The sequence below is a fragment of the Schistocerca americana genome, chromosome 1 (assembly GCF_021461395.2).
Source record: "Schistocerca americana isolate TAMUIC-IGC-003095 chromosome 1, iqSchAmer2.1, whole genome shotgun sequence".
Classification (NCBI taxonomy): domain Eukaryota; kingdom Metazoa; phylum Arthropoda; class Insecta; order Orthoptera; family Acrididae; genus Schistocerca; species Schistocerca americana.
The window spans coordinates 240,047,676-240,064,734 of NC_060119.1; positions in this window are offsets into that span (position 1 = coordinate 240,047,676).

Genomic DNA, 17,059 nt, shown 5'->3' on the forward strand with positions numbered 1-17,059 from the left:
CCAAATACCATACGAGCTGGTAGTTGGGCAAAGGAGGTTCCAGTTGGGATACTTGGAGCGGGGTTTCCTGTTCCAGTATTTGTCTATCAATCAAGGGAAGCATAAAGAAAGCCTTGATGAGAGCCGTAGTATGCGGAGCGGGGTTTCCTGTTCAAGTATTTGTCTATCAAACAAGGGAAACAAAGAAAGCCTTGATGAGAACCGTAGTATGCGAACAATTTTTAGTTTAACTGCGGAACATTGAGTAATAGTCCAAAATATGTGTTAAGAGTGTTTAGTTATGCATACCCACAATACAGTCAATGACTTGCTCGACAGCTGCAGCAAAGACTTATGCGTACGTGTACTTGCTTCTTATTAAAATGAGGCCAGAAACGGAAACACCTGCGAGAAAACTTGTCCAACCGGACGACCACTGCCCAAAATAGACTGTCCCTATCTGTAACTGGAGGTGCGTGAGCGCAGTTAACATAAAAATAAATAGTGTAAGACACGTATGGCCCCCGGAAGCCTTAAAATAGATTGAAAAGGCGGCTGTCGGTGCCGAATCAGTATTAGCAAACGACGGGCGCACGCCTCAGATCTGCCGTTGCGCGCCACAAAAGCCTGATCAATAGCGTCGTGATAAATTATTAATTAAAACAGCTTCGTGGCGTCCATGGTCGGCTAAGCACTAAGTGTTTAAGCAAGTTGGGCAGTGCAGCTAATCTGGCCTGGCATCGAGGATGGGGAGGAATGCGGCCGCAATAGACACCAGGAAAATCCCACGTTCCTCCGCTTTCCGCCCCGCCTGGCAAATTCGTGCCACGGGGGACTGGAATTTGTTTTACGGCCAGATTAATCGCTCCACCGATAAGTTTCTTTCCCACGATAGAGTCAGTCCACCCGTACACCCGTTACTCCTACACAACCGCTGGTTTGTGTGAAGACCGATTTTAGGGCTGCTACGTAATAGCGTACCCCTCCCTCCCCACTACACTACACACAAACCAATTTGTTCAGACTTCTACTACATCCCTCAACCAGGAAGTCTTGTGCACGTTCATGCCCATAGGTAAGAAAATGTCCCTGAATCACTTCGGAGTTCTACCGACACATCAGTAAGGGTGGAGCAAGATATGAATTCACGCGTTTGCTATACGAGCTATGAGTGGAACAGTATTCTCCCACTTACGCTATGGATTTGCTTGAGACTTTGATGAACAATGTTTCACAGAGTAATTGCATCACTGATTGTGCTACACTTAGCATAATTAATATGTCTCTCTTTTTTTCACTATTTTGTAGTCCTCATATCCACCATTTGCGTCGACTCAAATCGTTTGTTTCCTACAGTGTTTAATTTAATCGAGGTAGCACTTGTATCATTAAAAAACCTTCCAGTATATATTTGCAAACTTGAGCGTCTATAGACGATGACGTTTGGATCACTGGTCTTGTCTTTCTGCCTCAGTGTTGTTCCACCATCCCGTGGTCTAGCCACGTTTCACTAAGATAAATCCTTCGCTTCGGAATCTTTGCCCAGGGTTTAGATTTACTTCTAGCACGTGCCTAACGTCTAAACTGTGTTCTTTATATGATCACAACGTATCGCTTGCTCTGGTGATCTTTTACGTTGTCTGTCATATGTAAATCATTACCAGAAAAGGCATGTCCAGTTCATAAGTTTAAGCTTGGTGTTTGTCTTATCTTCTCTGCTTACAAAAAAAGGATTACAATAATTTTGACATCTTGATTGCATCATGCTATTCCCTTGTTTTGATTAGAATTATTCAATTCTTAATCGTAACATTTCCCACGGCTTGATAGTAGGTCCCTGATTACTTTACACGTTTTAGTTTTCTTTCCAAGGCAAGTTATTTATTTTCGTTTTGTAAGTCTAGGTCACTGTTTAACCTGCTTCGCTATAGAGTTCTTTGTTTTAGCAAAGCTTAAACTTATTCTGAGCTTCCCGTTTTACAAAGCAGTAGAAGCAGTAATTGTTGTTATAAAGTTGTAGTAAAATGGGAGAAATCAGAAATCGAACGGAGAGATTTAAGTGTTCGTTTTTCACACTCGCTGTTCGAGAGTGGACAATATAGAAATAGCTTGAAGATAGTTCGATGAATCCCCTGCCAGGCACGTAATTTTGAATTGCAGAGTAGTTGTGTAGGTGTACGTATAGATGCAGAAGAGTGTCTGTAGCTGAAATAGATTGAATCTACTATGTAAGTGGGTTTATTAATTTCATTTCTGGTTTGATTTCGGTTATGTTGGTAGTTTTTATGTGGAGACCACTCTTTTTTATCTAATATCATTCTCCACGAACAATCATCTTATAGCCCTTTCGAAGATTTAGCGGAGGTAAAAACATCGAACCGAAGCACTGATGCTGAGTTACCGCCGTTCGTTCAAATTATTGATTTAAGCTGCGGGATTTCTATCCCGGAGCGTGAGATGGTAATTATATGTACGCTCTGCTTTGATAGTCATAAAATTTCAATTTTACTTACATCTTTAATTGTAATGGCACACTTATCTAGGTACTTAAACGCATTTCACATGTTTGTTTACCTACGTAAGCAGTAAGTTACACAAGAAAGAAAAAAGCACACAAAAAAAATTCAAGATTGTAGATCATAGGGAGAGTTGGAAAACGTAGAGAATGTGTGAAAACGTATCGGATCGTGGAATTTCCACTGCTGGGAATAAAAAGAGTGAAACTGGTGAAGGCGACGGTGTGCGGCCGTCTCGCTCTCCTGGACCAGGCCTACGTTCTTCTGGACTGCTGCCTCTCTCTCACACCTGTGTTCTCACCGTCGTTCACTTCTGTGCTTTAAATTTTATGGTGAGGGTGCAGTCACACCGCACACAGTGGTCAAGCACGGTGGTGTTCATAGGAGAAATCCAGCAGGGCCATGTAGACTGGTACTGAGAGCGCCTACATTCAGTCAAAACTCATCTACGTCGGTTATTAGTAAACATGGCATTGCCCTCTTAAAGCAAAGCAAACAAAAGTCAAGTAATTTTGATCACAACAAAGCTCTCGTGTTTAGAACACCAACTGTCCCTTAGGGAATTGAGCTTGATATTGTGGTAGTAAGTTATTATGGGACAAAACTGCTGAGGTCATCGGTCCCTAGGCTTACACACTACTAAATCTGACTTAGTTACGCTAATTTAGTTACGCTAAGGACAACACACACTTTAGCCGTGCGGGGTAGCCATGCGGTCTAGGGCGTCTTGTCACTCCTTGCGCTGCTACCCCCGTCGGAGGTTCGAGTCATCCCTCGGACATGGGTCTGTGTATTCTCCTTAGGATAAGTTAAAGTGAGTTAGATTAAGTAGTACGTAAGCCTAGGGACCGATGAACTAAGCTGTTTGGTTCCATAGTCCTTACCACAAATTTCCAATTTCGAATCTCCGACAGGGCTTGATTTTGTGTGAATCCATTTTGTTTCTAGGTGTTACGATCGACGAAATATCAGGTTAGTGGCAGCATATTACAAATGCGATCAACAACGGTTAAAGTCTTTTTTTACCAATTGTAGGTGCTTTTTATAAGGTAAGCGGAAGCGATACTGCTGTCCGTATTATGGAGTTCTGAAGTGCTGTCAATAGAGCGTGTAAATAGCATCATGCAACGACTCCTGGTTTTAAAGATTAAAGTCTATTAACGAACGCAAACCGCACATACTAGGCAGCACTTAGACCAGCTACCACTGTACCACATCTAAAAGCCGAAAATCCGTTAAATCAGATTGAAAAAATCTGATTTCGCATCGCAGTCTTATAGGCACCATAGTAAAGAGCCACTTCATTTTTGATATGACAGACCAAACATCAAAATTAAATAATGTTTTAGCGATTAGTCATACCCTTTGACCTAGTAAAGGCGGAAATATCGTGATGATCATAATGTTCATAGGATCAACGACATGCCATGTTGCTCAAATACTGCTTTCGCACAACAGGGTAAATTATTTGTGATATGAGCCACTGTTAATTTTTTTGTAACATTCCAAAATTATTTTTCTGGTGTTTTCCGGTGACACTTGGTGTCTTAGACTTACAGTAAGATCCCTTTTTATCGAAATTTATGGAGTGAATTGCGTTTTATGCAAATCTTTGAGAAAAAGTATAAAAATGAATCTCATTTCACCTCGAAACCGCTAGAAACTGTAGAAGCTGGATTCACTTCAGCATTTCAATTGAAAAGTCGTAAAACATCAATTAAATCTTTTACAAATAAGCAGTTTTGTCTGTAAAGCTTTTATAAGGTCGGATTAATGAAATAATTTATTCTATACCTCAACTGAGGCGTTAACCAACAATTACGAAAAGAAAACAAATTTTATTACAATTAAAATATTTTATATCTACTCAATGTCTTAGTGAGGGTAAAACCTTTTATTTATTTTTAAATTAACAGGTTTTTCTATTTTATTACGATAAAAATTCGTGATTTGTATAAATTCTTCCACTCCATAGCTAGGGTGCAGCAACATTAGTGATATACTTTCAGTAAGAAAAACGGATTAGACTGTAAATGAGAGCAGATGAGCTATACACGCGTTTCTCACTTTTTTAAGGATCTTCAGAACTGGCGGGGTAATGCATTAGTCATAAATAGCCAAAACTTTGGTATGCTGATACTACAACTGCCTTCGATGACGTGCATGCCAAAACATTGGGGCTATTTATGACCAATGCGTTACCCTCAGATTCTGAAGACGCCTGAAAAAGGCGAAATGCGTAAATAATCCTACTGCTCTCATTTACAGTCTAATTTGTTTCTCGTATCGCAAGTATGTCATGATATTTAGATCAGAAATGATCTTGTTGTTCAGCGATTACTATAACACAAAATTCTTTACGTTTATTACGTTATAGGAAGTCAGAATGCTATTCAAGTGGTTTTAAGCACAGTCTTTGTGCGATTTGTAGCCTAAAAAGCATTTAACCTTTAACATATCAAATGGGGTTCTCTAGGGACCCACAGACTGATGTTTGGTGATACTGCTGCAGCTGGAAAAACCAGTTTATTTTTGAATTGTATGTGTGTACTATGTCTCTTGAAAATATATGTTACATAATGAGGTCTTTGATGCGCGTGTTAAAAAAATTTAAAAAATAAAAACTCTCTTGGGGTCCTGGCAGGATCCCGCTAGATGTACTACGTTTCGTATTTTGATGGGTTTATTTTTTCTGTTCTCTTTCATAATGTGAACACCATAAATTTTAAAAAGTAGCCCGCAAGCAAATACGAGATGATGACAATCTTCAGACGCTAGGTGAATGTGATGTCAGTGATCCGTAAGATGTCTTGAATTATCCTTTATTCCAGAATGAGATGCGGTAGAATTGGAAGTGCATTCAGAAGAAAATTACATTGCCAGCGAATATTGTAATGGAGATCCCAGTAAAGGATACAAGTTTAATGCAAAGACAGGACGAAAATTGACAATTTCAGTATTCCCGATGACACTTTTTCGACAATATTATTTTGTCATAGGCGCTCCCGGGCCAACAAACACGAGGGATATTACATTACAATGTCAAATGTTTTCAACATGTTCTTTGATGACCAGATTGTAGATAATACATCCACGTTCACGTGCAGTTCAGCATATAATGCAAATGCGGCTCTGAAAAGAATTAGGACGGATTTCGATTTTGCCAAGCTGAGGACGTTTGTTAGTGTAGTGCTGGTTGCTGGAGCTCTTCGCTGTCGAAAGGACTGATGTACTAAAATGTGGACAACAGTCGAAAATATTCGTCATCTAGTTTTTACTGCTGCTTGTCACAGAATCGATTTGTACACATCCTTCAGTTTATTAAATTTAAGCAACGCGTCGATACCGCTTATTTAATGTAAATATACGTTTCAACATCTAAAGAACCTTATGAGGGTAAGTTTCTAGACTTCTATGTTGAAAAAGTAAGGGAAAAAAAATGGTTCTCAGAAGATCCCAGCTTGGTAAACAACGTTGTCGATTTAGGCTCGGTATGTTAAGAGTTAATTTAAAGGCGTTTGGAAGCGCAGTTGTTGAGAATAATAATTTGTACGATTCGTCAGGGACATCGGGAATAACCACTAATAAAGCAAGCGAGTGTTTGTTGCTAGATCATTGCTAATAAACGTCTTCCGGATATGCGGATTATCCGGTCTGCATGTTGTTAATTAGGGCGTAAAATACCGCTCGTAGAGGCACAGGAAGTGGCAACGTTCCGGCCGCAAGCTGTCGTCGGCGAAGTTTTTGCGGCTGTCCTGGGAGGCCAAGACGGGGGCGGTGCGGGCGCAGGTAGACAGCCTGCCACGCAGCGCCAGCCGCGTAATGTGGACAATGGCGACAGAGAGAGATGGGCCCCAAAGTGGCCGTCGTGACAGCAAGATGGATCCCCGCATCGCCCATCGATCACGCCCAAGTTATGCATTGTTTAAGAGCTACGAAAATCTGTCCGGATATACCTACCACTGCCGCCGGAGGTCGTCAGGGTATCAGCTTTCAGCCGGCAGTCGCGCCGCTGCCGTCGCGACGCAGCCGCATGTTGTTAATTGCGATGTTGGTGGAGAGGCGTCCCGACCACCGTTCCTTCTCTGTTTCACATTTCCTTTCCATTCAGACGTTGAAATATGTCCATTTCTCTTTGTACGAGGGGTGTTCAAGAATTAACACAACACATTTCTTCTCTCTGCCAATTTCGGTTGAAAAAATACGTAGTTTGTTGCTGGTCGATGTGAAATATTACCGTTTGAGCCCCTACAGTTTCATGAGGTTCCGATGGGTGGCGGTGCTATACGTAGCCTTCAAAATGGCGTCTGTAACGGAAGTTCGTTCCAAACAGCGAGCTGCCATTGTGTTTCCTTTGGCGGAAAACCAGAGTATCGAAGATACTGATAGGCTCTAGCAGACTGTCTACAGCGACGTGGCAGTGAACAAAAGCATGGTGAGTCGTTGGGCGAGGCGTTTGTCATCATTGCAACAAGATCGCACAAACTTTTCCGATCTCACGCGTGCCGGCCGGTCGCACACAGCTGTCACTGCTGCAACGCTGGTACGTCCGGACACACTCACTCGAGATGATCGACGGACCGCAATCAGAAAAATCGGTGCACAGTGGGACGCCTCTGTTGGTAGTGCTGACGCGACCACCAGTTGGGGGTTTTCAAAGGTGTGTGACCTGATATTATACCTTCCGATTTCCATCTGTTTGGTTCAGTGAAGGATCCACTCCGCTTGAAGCAGTAGGTGGATGATGGGGTGGTCGCTAATGCAGCAAGACGTTGGCCCCTACATCGACCAGTAGAGTGGTACAATGCAGGCCCTCCTAGAAACGTGGCGCAAGAGCGTTGCATTAAACAGAGATTCGGAGTGGCCGAGCGGTTCTAGGCGCTTCAGTCTGGAACCGCGTGACCGCTACAGTCGCAGCCTAGAACCGCACGGCCACTCCGGCCGGCAAACTTTAACAGAAATAACATTTCTTGAAAATGAATCTTTTTCGTAAATATGAGGGGCTACATTCATAAGGGCAAATTGTCTGTTCGCCCATTCTCAAAGAATTTTTGGAGCTCTATGTCCTCGAACTGTAGCTCACGAACCACATTCTGGTGAAAACTTCAAGCTTCTCTTTTTCCTCTCCATGGTTTCACCCACAATCGTTCCCGTTTCTCTTTGTTTTTAAGCAGTGCGATTGCTGCTAACATTACACATTAAATGCTGCTGCACAGACGATTAACTCTTCGGCATCGATTCTCTAACAACAACGACGAATAATTTGACGATACCGTAATAGCTCAGATGAAGTAGTTTGACAAAGATCTTTGATCAAAGAACTTAGACAGTGTAGTACGGACCTAAGACTGGTTTGATGTAGCATCTCTCCACGCCATTCTATCCTGTATAGCCCTCTTTCGTTTTGCCTAACTACTGCACAGTATCTCCATTTAATTCTTCATCTCCTTTTATACTCCTTCCCCCCGCCCCCCCCCCCCCTCCCACCTCCCACACCCATTCTTCCGGTACTGAATTATGAGATAATTATTGGTGCCTTAGAGTGTGTCCTATCAATGATGCCCTCTTGTAGTCAAGTTATCCCATAAATTTCTTTTCTCCCCTATCTGATGCAGTACCCCTTCACTACTTATCCGATCTACTTACCGGATCAGCAGCGTTCTTCTGTGATATTCCGTTTCAAATGTTTGTTATTTTCTTGTCTGTGCTGTTTATAGTACGCGTTTCATTTCCGTACAAGGTTACGTCCCATGCATTCAAAAATTATTTTCAAATCTTTAAATTTATATTCGATGTTAATAAATTTCTCTTTCGCAGAACGATTTGTTTGCTATGCCAGCCTGCATTTTGTTATCCTCTCTACTTCGGCGTCGGCAGTTATTTTGCTGTCTAAGTAGGGAACATTATCTACTAGTTTTAGTATCTGTTTCAAATAAGGCTTTGGGAAGAGAGACGGACGACAAGTGCATTGGACAGGAACTAGATAAAGAAATGTCGATACAGACAGTAAAGTGTTAACGTTAGAGTGCGCGTTGGAGTGTGTATCTCCTACGAAATAGTTTTCACCTGACGCGAAAACACAATCCATCCGCACTGAATAGACCAAACATGAATGCGTCAGCCGAAGCTATCCGTAACCCGAATAGTTAGTTCCAACTGCACTAGTCGTGCTCCTATTACAAGTGTTATGCTCTTGTCTTTCCCTAAACTACGAATGTATCACGTTTTTAAATATAGGTGGACCCAGATTTTAACGTGAACTCTCAGTCACTGTGTATTTTGATACTTTACCACGAATGGAAATCATTGCCATATTTCAAAGAAGCGATAATAGGCAGAAAAAATATCTTGGACTGAGAACTGGAGCTTAAACATTTGAATTTGTAGTATGACAGCCACCGTTGTAAGACAGTCATTGAGCCGATTGGCTTCACAAAAAAAGAAGTTACATTATAATTAAACGTCACGTCGACAGTGAGATCATTAGCGACGGCGAAAGACACGAGAACGGTGACGTAAAGTGCCCTCCGCCACACACCGTTGGGTGGCTTGCGGAGTATAGATGTAGATGAACTTGTCTTAGTGGTTTTGGCAAACCACGAAAAACTAAATCGGGATGTCCGGAGGGAATTTGATCCACAACTGCGAGTCTAGTGTCCTAACCACAGAATTCTCTCACTTTTTGGCTCATGTTGCTAAAACATTTGCTTTGATGTATGTATGCAGTCTGAAGCGACAGATTAAAATTTGTACCGAGGATGGGATTCGAACTTGTGTCTACTGTTCACGAGGCATATGCGCTAACCACAACGCCACCCAGTCACAGTGGATTTACCCAAATGCACAGAGCAGGAGAACCGAGTTCGAACACCGGCCTTGCTATAAATTTTCATTCGTCACTTGAGTCTGCAACACATACATCATAATTGTTTGAGACTTGAAAAGATCTCTGGAACCATACAGTTTCATTTGGCAATTACTTTGGTCCTAAAGTACGTCGCCGTGAAAATTACGTTCTAGCTTAAACACGCTATCTTACCGATAAATAGCTGAGAGTTGTCAGACGTTAGATTATTGTCGATACTCCACCGACATCATTCTTTCGAAGAGAATCGCTACTCCTTGTATAGAAAGTATTATAAAAGATTACTGTAGATCGACGTCGAAGTTTGGACCCGTTAAATAACTTCAAAAACGTTTTCTCGCACTGACAGGATTGCTAATCAACTGTGGCCACATTTAATAAGTATGTGCCTTAGTTGTCTTAGCAACTCTGTCGCATGCGACGTTGCTAACTGCTTTGGCATACAAACCTTCACAATATAATCGCTCTCATTCTGTGTTTTAGAAATCCAGAATTGCAGATTGATGCCTTCTGAGCCCTTTGTGCCGTTTCAGTCCTATTAGAGAGATGTAGAGACAGTTTTGATCGGGACATTAAAATTGTGAAAGAATATAGTGGTCATAGCTGTAAAGGATTTCTGTGCCGTAACAAGTTTAGAAGAGAGTTGCAGCTCGTGTGACTAAGCCTCGTGCTTGTTGTTCAACTTCAGGACCAATGCAGAGCTTCGTTCAGCCAGTACTACATCACAGACACTTACTGTTAAAAGTGATATCATTCCCAGCACAGTAGATATGATCCGGATCAAACTGAAAAAAATAGGGAAAAGTAAGGTCACATAAAAGTTTATTCTCACACGTGTCGTATATCTGGTCCCTGCATCAGCTTGAACATTCAGACGATAAACCACACTGTATGTTTAGAAAGTACACGGGCGCCTCGGCGCTTGCGCGTGTTTTGTAAGTGCTCGCAAATTCGGGCCAAGAGCACGTCCCGTTGGCAGATTTCAGATGTTTAATAGCCAAGGAGTTGGCAGAGACCGTTTGGCGCTGTTTACAGTGAAGAATGACGAGACTGGCGCAATCTACAAAATTGGATTTTATGTTTCGCTCTGTGAAGTGTGACATGCAGCATGCAGGATGCGGCTGCCTCCGTGTAGTAAGCAGATTCAAAATTAAATCGATCCAGGCGGATCGAGAAAGTAAAGAGTAGACTGAATAACTGTCAGACAGTAGTAATACAATTACATTAGATATTTCTTTTAAATGAATTGTACTTTATTTTAGTGTCGAATAAATTGTAACTGAGAGGAAAACAGACAAAAAAATGGTTCAAATGGCTCTAAGCACTATGGGACTTCACATCTGAGGTCATCAGTCCCCTAGACTTAGAACTACTTAAACCTACCTAACCTAAGGACACACATCCATGCCCCAGGCAGGTTTCGAACCTGCGACCGTAGCAGGAGCGCGGTTCCGGACTGAAGCGCCTAGAACCGCTCGTCCACAGCGGCCGGCCGAAAACAGTCCGACTAATTTATTGATTTACCCTGCAAGAGAAGCTTCCATTTGATTTCGTCATTGTGGCGGGAATTTCATTACTGAAGGAGCAGTCAGTAAGGGAGTTCCACACAGGCGAAACGCTTTTCAAATGTCCTAGAGCGAGTTTTCCAGTCCTTAAACTGGAAAAACGGAAAAGAGCTAGTTGCAGTCGACCATATCTGAATCACCTATGTTTTGATGGAGCAATTCAACCGTTCATCCATAGTACAGAGAAGTTTCAACAAGAAATGGAAGAATTTGATACAGCATGTTTAAAATAGGCCTGAAAATCAATTAAAGTAAGAGAAAAATAATTTATATCGAACGTATCGATAAGAAAATTTCATAATTTTACAAATTGATGTTGAAGTCATAAAGCCTTTTTGTGTTTAGGGTGCTTTAAGAAAAGACTGAATGGACAGAAAAAAAATAAACAAATGGTAAAAATGGCCTGATAAGATATTTTTGTTAAATTAGTTACAGTTTTCTAAACTAAGTAAACTAAGTTTTTGATGTTTCTGAAAGGGAGTTTTTACAATCGCTCTGTTCTGTGACTGAGTGGCAGATACGTATGGATTGTTAATGCAAAAAGCGTCGGAAGACGCAGAGAAGCTTTGTGACCGACGAAAACATGCACCTTGGAAATCGCTGGGAGACAAGAAAAATGATGAAAATGTGATACAAACGGGAGGTACCAGTAGGTAGACGAATGGGTATGTTGGCAAAAGAAGTCTGTTTTATTTCAAGAGATAAGTAAAAAGGTCCAGACAATGATGCATGGAAAAGGCTAGATGCATTTTTTTTTATCTCGCAGAGGATGTCAAATGATATATTATAGGATGAACCAGAACTCCACCAACTAAGTATCAGAAGCAATAGTACGGAGCAAAAGAAGAAAAAAATATGTAGTAAACATAAGTTCTAAAACGCATACCATAAGAGTTATGAGCACTTGTTCATATTTGATAATGTAAACCGCATCTCTTCCCCTGCAAGCTCTTTGCTTTCCATATTTTGTAAGGCGGTAGTATGCGGGTAAACAAGGAAAAAAGTCTAAAAATGGACTCTAAAATGCATACCCTCTGAGCTGTGAGCACTTGTTCACTAGAAGAGAGATGTTTCTCAGTAGCGAAGACGAGTTGATCACTTTACTATTGCTGTTTGTGTATGCAGGTTATGGAAACATCAACCTACAGAAGCACATATCGTTACGTGCATTCTTACAGGAAGTATAGTTCAAGTTTAAGAGTAAAATATTGTTTTTGTTGTTGTCTTCAGTCCGAAGACTGGTTTGACGCAGCTTTCCATGCTACTCTAACCTGTGCAAGCCCCTTCATCTCCAAATAACTACTGCAAACTAAATCATTCTGAACCTGCTTACTGTATCCATCACTTGGTCTTCCTGTATGACTTTTACAGCTCGCAGTTCCCTCCAATACTAAACAGGTGAGCCCTAAATGTTACAGACTGTCTTCTATCAACCGATCTTTCATTCTAGTCAGGTTGTGCCACAAACGTCTCCCCACTTCTGTTCAGTACCTCCTCATTATTTACCTCATGTTCCGATCCAACCTTTATCATTCTTCTGTACCACCACGTTTCAAAAGCTTCTGTTCTCTTCTTGTCTAAACTGTTTATCGTCCACATTTTGCTTCCGCACATAGCTACACTCCATACAAATACTTTCGGAAAATACCTTCTTGCACTTAAATCTATCTTCGATGTTAACAACTTTTTCTTCTTCAGAAGCGTTTTTCTTGCCATTGTCAGTCCACATTTCACGAAGGCTGTTCGGAAAGTAAGTTCCAATCGCTCTCGGAATGGAAACCACTGTGAAAATCCGATGAAGTTTTGCACAGGTGTGTTGGATATTGTGTCTAGTATGCTCGTCGATCGCGGCAAGTCACTCTTTTTCAATTTTGAGCGCACAGTGAGCACGTAAAGATGCCTAGAAAATAGTGTCTCCCGCCTGCTTTCGTGCAACCCACATAACATAACTGTCATGCGTTTCGCTCTTCATGACAATTCGCGGTCGCACCCTGCAGAAGCAATGAAGATGCTTCTGCAGCGTTTTCGATGGGAATGATTGATCATCTCGTCCTGTGTTTCATCTCTGCCCACATGAACCGCTGGCTATGAAGACAACGTTTTGATTCAGACAACCAATTGTAGACGAGCATAGAGAATTGGCGGAAAGCACAGGCGGCTGCCTTCTACGATGAGGGCATTGGGAAGTTGGTACAACGCTACGACAAATGTCGAAGTCGGAGCGGTGACAATGTAGAGAAGTAGCTGTAAGGTGTAGCTAACTATTCCAAATAAAACGTTTCTGATTTCCACAGTTGTTTCCATTTCGCGACCGATCGCATCTTACTTTCCGAATAGCCCTCGTATATCCCCTCTACTTCGACCATCATCAGTTACTTTGCTCCCCAAATAGCAACATTCACGTACTGCGTCCTAATCTGATTTCGTCAGCATCACCTGATTTAATTTGACTACATTCCATTATTTTTGTTGATTTGCATTTTATGTCCTCGTTTCAAGACACTGTCCATTCCGTTCAGCTGCTCTTCCAAGCTCTTTGCTGTCTCTGATAGAATTACAATGTCATCGGCAAACGTCAGTGTTTTTGTTTCTTCACCCTGGACTTTCAAACTATGGTTCAAATGGCTTTAAGCACCTTGGGACTTAAAATATGAGGTCATCAGGCCCCTAGACTTAGAACTACTTAAACCTCACTGACCTAAGGACATCACACACATCCATGCCCAAGGCAGGATTCGAACCTGCGACCGTAGCAGCCGCGTGGTTCCGTACTGAAGCGCCTAGAACCGCTTGGCCACAGCGGCCGGCTCCTGGACTTTAATTCCTGTTTCAAGTTTTTCTCTGGTTTCCTTTGCTGCTTGCTCAACGTACAAATTGAATAACGTGGTCGCGGAACAAACACTGCTAGCAGTTACTTCTGTAAAATATCTCGGAATATGCGTGCGGAACGATTTGAAGTGGAATGACCATATAAAATTAATTGTTGGTAAGGCGGGTGCCAGGTTGAGATTCATTGGGAGGGTCCTTAGAAAATGTAGTCCATCAAAAAAGGAGGTGGCTTGCAAAACACTCGTTCGACCTATACTTGAATATTGCTCATCAGTGTGGGATCCGTACCAGGTCGGGTTGACAGAGGAGATAGAGAAGATCCAAAGTGAGTGGCGCGTTTCGTCACAGGCATATTTGGTAAGCGTGCTAGGATTATGGAGATGTTTAGCAAACTCAAGTGGCAGACTCTGCAGGAGAGGCGCTCTGCATCGCGGTGTAGCTTGCTGTTCAGGTTTCGAGAGGGTGCGTTTCTGAATGAAGTATCGAATATATTGCTCCCCCCTACTTATACCTCCCAAGGAGATCACGAATGTAAAATTAGAGAGATTCGAGCGCGCACGGAGGCTTTCCGGCAGTCGTTCTTCCCGCGAGCCATACGCGACTGTAACAGGAAAGGGAGGTAGTGACAGTGGCACGTAAAGTGCCCTCCGCCACACACCGTTGGGTGGCTTTTAGAGTATAAATGTAGATGTAGATTCCATTCTCAACTACAGCCTCCCTTTCGCGCCCCCCAATTCTTATAACTGCCGTCCGGTTACTGTAAAAGCTGTAAATACCTTTCGTTCGCTGTGTTCCCCCATTCCCCCCACTATCTTCTAGAATACACTGCAAAATTTTCATGAGCGCCTTCCATCTGTTTCAGCCCCACGAAATAAAACGTTCTACTTTACTAATTAATTGCTCTCAAGAGAGTAAAAAAAGTTTCTTTCATGACAGTTTTGTGACAGTAAATATCTGCGTTGCATTTTAGCCGCATCTGTGAAGAGGGGAAAGAAATACGTAAACAGCGACGTGCTTTCCGAGTTTGGAACGGTAGTAGTTTCGATAGTAAACGTATCAGTTTTGCGGAGTGGCGGAGGTGGTGCGGAGTTGTCGCGGGCAACGGCGTCTTGCAGAGTGCGGGCGCCTTGTTTCTGGACCGGCCGCGGGGTCTGCGAGCGTGTAATTTGTGGCGGCGCGGCCGGGAGATCCATCAATCAGGCGCGGACAGCCGCTGATCCCCGGGCTGCACTCCATTCAGGGCGTCGCGCCGTGCCGCTGTCGCGCCGCACCGCACGGGCTCAAGTGCCGGCGCACGGCCGTCCCCTACGAATTAACTGCGCTGTGCTCGTCCGTCTGTCTTACTGACGCAGACAGTCGAGGACGTGGCCGGCTCTGCTCCAAGTCCTGTGGCTGGTTGCTGCCTTCTTCTGCTACACTACACTACCACCTCCCCTCTCCACAATGTTACAGTCCACCACTGTAGCAGACCAGTTTGTGTCACTGGCTACCAAACGGAGATGCCTTGTTTGAATCTCGGCACTGCGTAGGCTAGTTAGCTACATCTACATCTACATGATTACTCTGCAATTCACATTTAAGTGCTTGGCAGAGGGTTCATCGAACCACAATCATACCATCTCTCTACCATTCCACTCCCGAACAGCGCGCGGGAAAGACGAACACCTAAACCTTTCTGTTCGAGCTCTGATTTCTCTTATTTTATTTCGATGTTCATTCCTACCTATGTAGGTTGGGCTCAACAAAATATTTTCGCATTCGGAAGAGAAAGTTGGTGACTGAAATTTCGTAAATAGATCTCGCCGCGACGAAAAACGTCTTTGCTTTAATGACTTCCATCCCAACTCGCGTATCATATCTGCCACACTCTCTCCCCTATTACGTGATAATACAAAACGAGCTGCCCTTTTTTGCACCCTTTCGATGTCCTCCGTCAATCCCACCTGGTAAGGATCCCACACCGCGCAGCAATATTCTAACAGAGGACGAACGAGTGTAGTGTAAGCTGTCTCTTTAGTGGACTTGTTGTATCTTCTAAGTGTCCTGCCAATGAAACGCAACCTTTGGCTCGCCTCCCCCACAATATTATCTATGTGGTCTTTCCAACTGAAGTTGTTCGTAATTTTAACACCCAGGTACTTAGTTGAATTGACAACCTTGAGAACTGTACTATTTATCGAGTAATCGAATTCCAACGGATTTCTTTTGGAACTCATGTGGATCACCTCACACTTTTCGTTATTTAGCGTCAACTGCCACCTGCCACACCATACAGCAATCTTTTCTAAATCGCTTTGCAACTGATACTGGTCTTCGAATGACCTTACTGTACGGTAAATTACAGCATCATCTGCGAACAACCTAAGAGAACTGCTCATATTGTCACCCAGGTTATTTATATAGAGCAGGAACAGCAGAGGTCCCAGGACGCTTCCCTGGGGAACACCTGATATCACTTCAGTTTTACTCGATGATTTGCGGTCTATTACTACGAACGGCGACCTTCCTGACAGGAAATCACGAATCCAGTGGCACAACTGAGACGAGGAACGGTGTCAAAAGCTTTCCGGAAATCTAGAAATACGGAATCAACTTGAGAGTTAACGGGAAGACTGGAACGGGTTGCACTCAACCTCGTGATAATGAGACAAGTTTTCATAACTGAAGACCTGATCCTCTGAGGACCGTGACTACTGCACCTATAATCAATTAAGACACCGCCTGGTTCACTTCATATGTTTTATTTGGGCAACCAGCGTGTACCCGTCACGCAAGTCATCTCCAGATCCACATACCCCGTAAAAGAAGGCAAAGGAATGAGACAGTACATAGCACAGTAGCATGACATTAAAAATTTACAACCAGTAACAATTAAGATTAAAACATAATGAAGTAATTCAAATGCAAGCTAATGAAAATTTCCTGACTCAGATTGGGGGAAAGGGAAATTTGTGGCAGAACTAGAAATAGGGGACTGTCCCGAGACATCAAAGAATCGTCAATTTGTAAGGACGGCGATAAAAACTGTAGAAATGTATCAAGGCTAGAATACAATAAGTAAATGATGGATGTAGGTTGCAACCAGTCTTCGGGCTGAAGACCACAACAACAGCAGCTGCGAAGTACAGTGTGTCAGGAAGACGTGGATTCAGAGAAAGCTATGACAATAACTATTGAGGTTTACTTTCCTGAAGACTGTAAAGTCAAAAGAAACAAAACCGGTGGTATTTACAAACAAGCTACTAGATAACAAGTTCACAAAAGGAGAGATCGGTCGAATAATTACCATACCAGATCAAGCTACT